Source organism: Octopus sinensis, linkage group LG9, assembly GCF_006345805.1.
Source record: "Octopus sinensis linkage group LG9, ASM634580v1, whole genome shotgun sequence".
Taxonomy (NCBI): Eukaryota; Metazoa; Mollusca; class Cephalopoda; order Octopoda; family Octopodidae; genus Octopus; species Octopus sinensis.
This window is the reverse complement of record NC_043005.1, coordinates 58,479,308-58,489,307: the sequence shown is the minus strand read 5'-3', so window position 1 is coordinate 58,489,307 and position 10,000 is coordinate 58,479,308. Positions and strand designations below refer to the sequence as shown.

Sequence of the window (10,000 nt, the reverse complement as noted above, 5' to 3'; positions counted from 1 at the left end):
GCATGGCACCTTGGGCAAGTGTCTTCTCCTATAGCCTCAGGCCAACCAAAGATTTGTGAATGGATTTGCTAGATGGAAACTGGAAGAAGCCCGTTGTATATATGTGTGTGTGTGTGTGTGTGTGTGTGTGTGTGTGCATGTGTGTGTGCGTCTGTGTTTGTCCCCACAACATTGCTTGACAACCGATGCTGGTGTGTTTACGTCCCCGTAGCTTAGCTGTTCGGCAAAGAGACTGATTGAATAAGTACTAGGCTTACAAAGAATAAGTACTGGGGTCAGTGCTCCAGCAATTGACTGAAACAAATAATAGATAAAAGAAGATTCATTTTAGACAAACCCATAATTATGAAATCAAGAGATTTTATTCTTAAAGCTTTGAGAATGAATTTGGTAGATGGAAACTGAAAAAAAGCCTCTTGTGTATATATATATATATTTTTCTTTCTTTTTTTCTTTCCGACCAGACCATCAGATGTTGCTACACAACGCTGGTCACAATGCGTTCGCATTGTTTTAGCCTTCGAATGACGCCACCCCGTTGGCTAAGCGAGCAGGCCAACAGACGAAAGTGTGAGAGAAAGAGTGGTGAAAGAGTACAGCAGGGATCACCACCCCCTGCCGGAGCGCCATGGAACTTTTAGGTGTTTTCGCTCAATAAACACACACAACGCCCGGTCTGGGAATCAAAACCGCAATCCTACGACTGCGAGTTCGCTGCCCTAACCACTGGGCCATTGCGCCTCCACACACACACACACACACACACACACACACACATATATATATATCATCATCATCATCATCATCGTTTAACGTCCGTTCTCCATGCTAGCATGGGTTGGACGGTTCGACCGGGGATCTGGGAAGCCAGAAGGCTGCACCAGGCTCCAGTCTTATCTGGCAGTGTTTCTACAGCTGGATGCCCTTCCTAACGCCAACCACTCCGTGAGTGTAGTATATATATATATATATATATATATATATATATATATATATTTATATATATATATATATGTATGTATATATATATATATATTTCTTATAGATTTAGGTGCACCATAGGTGCAGGTATTGCTGTGTGGCAAAATGTTTGCTCCCCAACCACATGGTTCCAGGTTCAGTCCGATATTGTGGTTCCTTGGGTAAGTGCCTTCTAGTACAGTCACAGGCTGACTAAAGCTTTGTGAGTGAATTTGGATGATGGAGACTGAAAGAAGCTCATCTTATATCAACATCATCCTTTAACGTCCGTTTTCCATGCTGGCATAGGTCAGACAGTTTGACCAGAGCTGACAAGCAGGAGAACTGCACCAGATCCCAGTGTGCATGTGTGTGTGTGTGTGTGTGTGTGTGTGTGTGTATGTGTGTGTGTGTGTGTACGTGTGTGCACATATATGCCTGAGTGTGTGTCTGTGTATGTGTATGTATGTGATGTGCGTATATGTGTACTTGTGTCTCCTTGTTTTGACATCAGATGAGAGTTGTAAAAGAGTGTCACTGTCATACAAGCAGTATCATTCTTTTCCAGTGTTCTGTGAGAACATGTCTGGTTCATGGGGTAATATTACCTTACTTGGAAACAGGTGAGGGTTGGCACCTAGATGGGAATCTGGCTGTAGAGAATCTGCCTCGAGTATATTCCGTCCAATCCATGTAAAACATGTAAAAGCGGATGTTATATGATGATGATGATGATGAGGTTAAAAAAAAGTTACCTCCCTGACCAACTCATAAGGGTCAGTTTCCTGGTTTCTATGGCATATGAATTCCTCACCTTGAAGGGATTCCAGTTCGTTGCATGATTCCTAATTTTTGTCAGCTGAGTGGACTGGAACAACGTGAATCAAAATATTTTACTCAAGAACACAACACATCACTCAAAGCAGGAATTGAAATCACAATCTTAGAAACATGAGTCAAACACCCTAACAACTAAGCCATGTGCCTCCACAAGATGATAATGTGGAAGATGAAACAGACATCTGGTTTCGAATTTTGGCATAAGACCAGCAAGTTCAAGGTGGGTAGTAAGCCAATTACATTAAGCCCAGTGCTTAACTGGTACTTATTTTATTGACCCAAAATGGATGAAAGGCAAAGTTAACTTTGATGGAATTTGAACTCGGAACATAAAGACAGATGAAATGCCCACTAAGCATTTTGCCTGGTATGCTAACAATTCTGCCAGCTCACTGCCTTGTATATATATATAAAAGCGATATTGACTTCTAGCATTGGCACAAGGCCAAAAGGTTATTTGTGGTGGGGATATTGTCAATCAAATCAACTCCAGCACATGTCTTATATATTATTTCATCAACACCACATGCCACCACCACCACCACCACCACCTACAACAACGACAACAGTGGAGATGCAATGGCCCAGTGGTTAGGGCAGCAGACTTGCGGTCGCAAGAACTTGGTTTCGATTCCCAGACCGGGCATTGTGAGTGTTTATTGAGCAAAAACACCTAAGCTGCACCAGGCTCTGGTGGGGGATGGTGGTGAACCCTGCTGTACTCTTTCACCACAACTTTCTCTCACTCTTTCTTCCTACTTCTGCCACAAAGCAGAGGAACTATGGTGTAACCCACTATGGTGTGGTAAACTTTCAGACCCTAGTCTAGATTGCGAATCCTCTGTACCCCAGGATGGTTCAGCTCTCCACCTGTTAAAAGCAACCATTTATGGAATGAGGATAACAACATTGCTTTCGTGCCCGTGCAACTGCCAGTCTATCGCATGTGGTGGGTGGATCTTCAAGTTGCCACACGCATCCTTAGTAGATTAGAGTAGGCTCGAATTAGAGATTATTGTTTGTGACTAATGGTGTGAGTCCTGATTGGAAGAAGAAGAAGAGAAGAAGAAGAAGAAGAAGAAGAAGAAGAAGAAGACAATGTCAACGACAAGGATGACCCACAAGAAAGATGTACAGCAAAGTTTGACCTTGGTACGATTTTTAAACTCAAAATGCAAAGGACTGGAATTAGATTCTACAAGAATTAGATTCCAGTTCTGTCACTCCAACAAATTCTGTCCTGTCAGTTGTCCCAGTTTCAGTAAGAGAAAAAAAAAAAACCATTTCTTTTTTTTGCTGATCATTCTTGAGGAAGCTAATTTTAGCAACTGTATTTTAAAATACATTACTATACAATGTTATACTACAATAAATCAAAATATACACAAAACAAAGACTGCCCCCAAATTGAAAAAATTGCATAACATCACCTACACACACACAAACACACATACACAATCATCCCCTCTCCTATCACTACTCACTCAATTACCGCTAGATACTATTGGCTCGCTCTCTAATATCTAACATTAATTTAATTTAAAACTAAAATTTAAAGTGTTGTCTGTGCTCAAGAAGACCAGGAGCTCAATATACAATGTTGTTATTTTATATTATTTTAATTTTTTTCTGTTTTTTTTTTGTTATTATTGTCTTGTATCTTTTTTTTCTTTTTTGGTTTTTGCTTATCACATCCCATACAAAAATCCTTTAATTAAATATAACTTCGATTTTGTTTGTTTCTCGTCCTCTTTGAAGATAAAAGTTTGTTTTGTTGGGGTCTTTTTTTTTTTCTGCTTCCTTTTCAAAGCAACAACAACTGGCAGCAAATTAGTTGTATGTTTGTTGTGTGTGTGTGTGTGTCTGTGTGTGTCTGTGTGTGTGTGTGTGCGTGTCTGTGTGTTTGTGTGTGTGTGTGTGTTTGTGTGTGTCTGTGTGTTTGTGTGTGTATGTGCACGCGCAAGAGAACGTGTGCACATGTGTGTGTGTGTATGTGCACGTGCAAGAGCACATGTGCACATAGTGTGTGTGTGTGTGCGAGTGTGTGCATATGTGTATATGTGTGTGTACGCATGAGTGTGCATGTGTGTGCTTGTGTGTGTTTGTATGTATGTGCATTTGTGAGTGCATGTGCATTTGTGTGTGTGTTTGTGTGTACATGTATGTGTTTGTGCATGTATGTATATGCATGTATGTGTGTGTATGTTTGCACATGTGTGTATGCATGCGGGCACAAGTGCACATGTATGTGTGTGTGCGTGTGTGTGTGTGTGTGTGTGTGTGTGTGTGTGTGTTCTTTGTTCTCTTTAACTAATGAAACTGAACTTACTCACTGTAAGGGGGGTTACATTCTTTGTTATTTCCAAAGTGGAGAAAAACAAGAAGAAAACAAAAATTTATAAAAAAAAAAGACAAAGAAACTCACACAAAAACTTACCTAAGATTTTGGCATTGTAACAAGGGACACACAGACAATTACAAGTGCTCTAGATCGAAGTCTGTGGCATGACTACTTAGCCCGGCATTCTAAAGTCAAATTAATTTCATTCTCTTATTGTGTATTGTGTACTCTTGTAAACTTTAAATAACACAGCTACAACTACTACTACTACTACTACTACTACTACTACTACTACTACTACTACTACTACTACTACTACTACTACTACTACTACTGAGCCAACAAGAATAGCAACAGCAGTAACAATGATGATGGTTTCAAATTTTGGCACAAGGCTAGCAATTTGGGGGGAGTGGGATAGACAATTACATCAACCCCAGTACTAATCTGGTACTTAATTTATCGACCCCCGAAAGGATAAAAGGCAAAGTTGACTTCGGGGGAATTTGAACTTGGTACATAAGGACAGACAAAATGTTACAAAGTATTTTGCCTGGTATGCTAATGTCTTTTGCCAGATGGCAGCCTCAGCAACATCAACAACAACAACAATAATGAAGGAGTGAAAGTATTGCATTGGAAACTGTATGAAAAGTGGGTGCTAGAAAGAAGCAAGACATGGTATGAGCACAAACTGCAGAGAGTGGCAGAGTTGGAAACTAGTAAAATTCTATGGGATTTCCGAATCCAAACAGATTAGGTACTAGAGCATAACAGACCAGACCTAGTGGTAGTGGACAAGATGCACCACATGTGCTATGTAGTTAATGTTATGTGCCTCTTTGACCCAGGAATAGCCAAGAAGAAAGAGGATGAAATAGATATATACAATCCTCTTATGTACGAAAGAGCCCAGCTATGGAGAATGAAGAAGGCGAAAATAGTGCCAATTATTGTTGGTTCCTTGGGGATAGTATTAGAAGGCATCAAGAGGAATATGAAGGAAGTTGAAATAAAGTGCCCAGTAGAACTGTTACAAAAGGTTTACCTCCTTGGCATGGCCAGAATAATCATGGAAGTATTCTTTTCTACTCTAGGCACAAGACCTGAAATTTTGGGGAAGGGGCCAGTCAATTAGATCGACCCCAGTATGCAACTGGTACTTAATTTATTGACCTCAAAAGGATGAAAGGCAAAATCAACCTTGGCAGAATTTAAACTCAGAACATAAAGTCAAATGAAATACCTATTTCTTTACTACCCACAGGGGCAAAACACAGAAGGGACAAACAAAGACAGACAAACGGATTAAGTCAATTATATCGACCCCAGTGCGTAACTGGTACTTATTTAATCGACCCCGAAAGGATGAAAGGTAAAGTCGACCCCGAAAGGATGAAAGGTAAAGTCGACCTCAGCAGAGTTTAGCATTTCACCCAGCATGCTAATGTTTCTGCCAGCTCACTGACTTATAATCATGAAAGTATTAAATAGTTGAAAAGAACGGCTAGCATGGTACTGTAGGCTGCAGGCAGTGAGCCCACTAGACATGCAAAACTCCAGGAGTTCTAACAAAAACTGAGATAAAAAGAATAAATAATAAATGCCCTGATGCAATGCCAGGCATTGTCTCACATGGCTTATAGTCTTAACTGATTGGAATTGTTGTCATTTACATGTTTTGTTTAGGTGTAAAAGATGGGCTACAGCAAATATACTGCTCAATACAACAGATTTGCTTCTCAATTGTTTAACCTTATCCAGTTGAGTATGTCCTTTGGTGTTTGAAGATATATGGAAGAGGGTGTTTCCAGACATCTCACATTCCAGACATGTCCCATCCAACACATATTCTATGCCAACAGTCCCCAACTATTTTTTGCATCAGGGACTTGTTTCATACAAGACAATTTTTCCATAGACTAAGGGATCACATGCATAACAAAACACAAAGTGCATATTATATAATTCAATTACATATATTGTGTGTGTGTGTGTGTGTGTGTGTGGCTGTGTGCTAAGATGCTTGTTTCCTAGTCACATGGTTCTGGGTTCAGTCTCACTGCATGGCACCTTGGGCAAGTGTCTTCTACAATAACCTCGGGCTGACCAAAACTTGTAAATGGATTTAGTTGATGGAAACTGAAAGAAGCCCGTCATGTGTGTGTGTGTGTGTTTTTTTTTCTTTGTCTCCCACCACTGCTTGACAACCAATATTGATGTGTTTACATCGCCATAACTTAGTGGATCCAAGAAAATACGTGCCAGGCTAAAGAAAAATAAGTAATTGGGGTTGATTTATTCGACTAAAAGCTCTTGAAGGCAACACCCCAGCATGGCCACAGTCTAATGACTGAAACAAGTGAAAGATAAAAGATACATATATATATAAATATATGTATGTATGTATGCATGTATGTATGTATGTATGTATGTATGTATGTATGTATGTATGTATGTATGTATGTATGTATGTATGCATATATGTATGTTTGTGTGTGTGTGCGTGTGTGTGCATGAGTGTGTGTGTGTGTGTGCATGTGTGTGTGTTTGTCCCCCCAACATCGTTTGAGAACTGATGTTGGTGTGTTTACGTCCCCAGACCGATAGAGTAAGTACTAGGCTTACAAAGAATGAGACCTGAGGTTGACTTCTTTGACTAAAGGCAGTGCTCCAGCTTGGCTGCAGTTAAATGACTGAAACAAGTCAAGGAATAAAAGAATAAAAGAATCATCATCATCATCATCATCATCATTTAACGTCCACTTTCCATTCTGGCATGGGCTGGACGGTCTGACTGACAACTGGCAAGCCAGGAGGTTGCACCAGGCTTCAATCTGATCTGGGAAGGTTTCTACACCTGGATGTCCTTTCTAACGCCAACCACTCCGAGAGTATAGTGGGTGCTTTTTATGCACCACCAGCATGGGGGCCAGTCAGGCAGCATTGGCATTGACCACACATTTGACTGCAGCCATGCTGGAGCACTGCCTTTAGTCAAACAAATTTTTGCTAAGTTACGGGGACGTAAACACACCAACATTGGTTGTCAAGCAATGATGGGAAGGACAAACACAGACACACAAGCATATACATATGTATATACATCAGGCTTCTTTCAGTTTTCATCTACCAAATCCACTCACAATGCTTTGGTTGGCCCGAGGTTATAACAGAAGACACTTGCCCAAGGTGCCATACAGTGGGACTGAACTTGAAACCATGTGGTTGGTAAGCAAGCTACTTACCACACAGCCACTCCTGCTTAACAGTATTTTGTCCATCTTTACGTTCTGAGTTCAAATTCTGCAGAGGTTAACTTTGCCTTTCATCGTTTCAGGGTTGATAAAATAAGTATCAGTCCATCACAGGATTAATCCCTTTTGTCAGCTGAATGGACTGGAACAACATGGGATAAAGTGTTTTGCTCAAGAACACAACACGTCACCCGATACAGAAATTGAAATCACAATCTTACAATCATGTGCCCAACACCTTAACCACTAAGCTACACGTCTCTACTGGTATTCAAAAGGAAAGGTGCTTTTATGCCAGGAACAGAGAGGCAATGGTATGACAGAGGGACAAGTGTAGGCGTCTTGCTGCAGGGGAGGCACATGGCATTGTATATGAGTGACTAATAGTAACCAAGAAGAAAATGTTAGTAAGGTGACAGAGTAAATTCTCAAGGTACAAGAAGGTGAGCAAAGCAAAGATATGTGAATTAGCAGGGAAGAGGTAGGGGAGGGTGGGTAGTTTCATAAGAATGTAAGGAGACAGTAACAGATTATTAGATAATGAGCAAGGGGGGAGAAAATACACAACGAACAAGAAAGGTTTTATTCAGACCTGCTAGAAATAGTAACTAAATCTCCCGCACATTACACCCTACATACCATCTTAATGAAAAGGCACTTTATAAAAAGGTTTACATTTGGATTTCCTTTGAACCTACACATGTTCATTTATAGCTGACCTGGGGCCAAACAACTGCAACAACAACAACAACAATAACAATAGCAAACCCTGTAAATGATGAAGAGGAGCTCAGCAATGTTTTAAACACAAACACAGAGAAATGGAACTGAATTCTGTAAATCATTTTAATTCAAAGCTGTGCTATTTCTGTAATACCATCACCTTCAGCTGTCTTCAAATATTAAAACTCACAAAGCTGTCAAGATTTCTCAGCTGCAACAACCGGAACCAAGTCAAAGTTCTCAATCATTTTATATAAATTTCTCCTTCAGCAACTCTACCAAAATCAACTAAGCAAAGAAGAGATGGTATATCATGCCAATTAGAAGAGAAATAGTGGTTCCGAAATAGCATTTTTGTTTTATCAAGTGACGAATGCTAAAGATTTTAGTTTAACATTTTTGGCAGGTGTCAAAGTCATTCATTAAATAACATCAAGTGTGAGACACATTTCTGGAGTGAAGAGAAATATTTGATGCCATAAACTGCTGAGTAATTTCTCATGAGCAGTGCAAACAATATTAATGTTTATGAATAAATAACGTTTTGTATCAGTGGGCAAGACACATAACTTTTCTTGGTTCAATTGACCTGAATGACTAACTGTTTTCGTTACCCATTCACAGCTGGCAATCTACTATTACGCAGTAGAAATGGTATCTAACTATTAAAAGATATTGCTATTTCTTGAACAAAAACTTTACACCCATACTATTGGCTTAGTGGGTAAGTTATTCAGATCATGATCAAAAGATAGCAAGTTCAGTTTCTGGACTGTTACAGCACATTGCGTCTTTGCCCAAAGCATTTTGTTTCACATTTCTCCAACCTCCTTAGCTTTACTGAGTAAGAAATAGCAAGTACAAGCCAAGAGCTAGTATGGGGCCCTCCCTTCTGCCTTCCACTTATCCCATACTGGACGTGCCACTATATCAAGGGGGTCTGTGTCTGATCATGGACTACCTAGGCACTTGTGACAATGAGGAAAAATATGGCACCTATTGCCAAACCATACTTGCTCACAAATGATGGCTGGTTTAGTTTATTGTAGTGATGCGCTACACACACACACGGCTCACAAACACACACACATGCTCACAACACACCATGCATGCTCACAAACACACACAATGCAGACTCACACACACACACACACATGCATGCTCACACAAACACACGTGCATGCTCACACACACACACATGCATGTTCACACACACACACATGCATGCTCACACACACACACATATGCATGCTCACACACACACATACACATGCATGCTCACACACACACACAAACAAACAAAAATGTAAACTGATTTATACCTTCCCCCAAAATAAAACAAAAGACTTTTGATTTTAGCTTTGTTATTTTGTTTTCTTTTTGTTTGTTTATCTTTATGCTTTCATCACAAAAAAGTACATAAGAATAGATAAATTTCCCGTTTTTTTTTTTTTGTTGTAGTATTATTTTTTCCTAATTAATTTACCAGAGAAGGTGGGACAGCATCCAAGACCTTTACAAACCTTCACAGATGGCTGAAATCAATAGGTCACTCCAGTCATAAATAACAGCAACTAATCTCTCCTGAATCAAAAATATGCAAGGATCAATATGTAGAGTTATTATTTATTTATGTATTATTATTTTTTATTAATTATCCAGAGAAATTATAAACAGGGTTCCAGCTCTTTTCTAATCACCAGCACAAAGGTCTCTGCTCCTTGGAGCTGATTAGGCTCATGCTGCCTCTACTATGGTATTTCTGTCCCACTCATCTCTTTTCCTATCATAACTCTTGCTGAAGGCGGTGAGCTGGCAGAATTGTTAGCACGCCAGGTGAAATGCTTAGCGGTATTTCGTCTGCCGCTACGTTTTGAGT

General features: G+C 39.9%; 1 protein-coding gene across 1 annotated transcript in view; it reads right to left on the bottom strand.

Annotated features, from left to right (window-relative positions):
* The window catches only part of LOC115215434 (cilia- and flagella-associated protein 65-like), a 1,408,515-nt gene that overhangs the window by 1,122,411 nt on the left and 276,104 nt on the right, over positions 1–10,000 (bottom strand). The gene's annotated exons all lie outside the window — the stretch shown is intronic.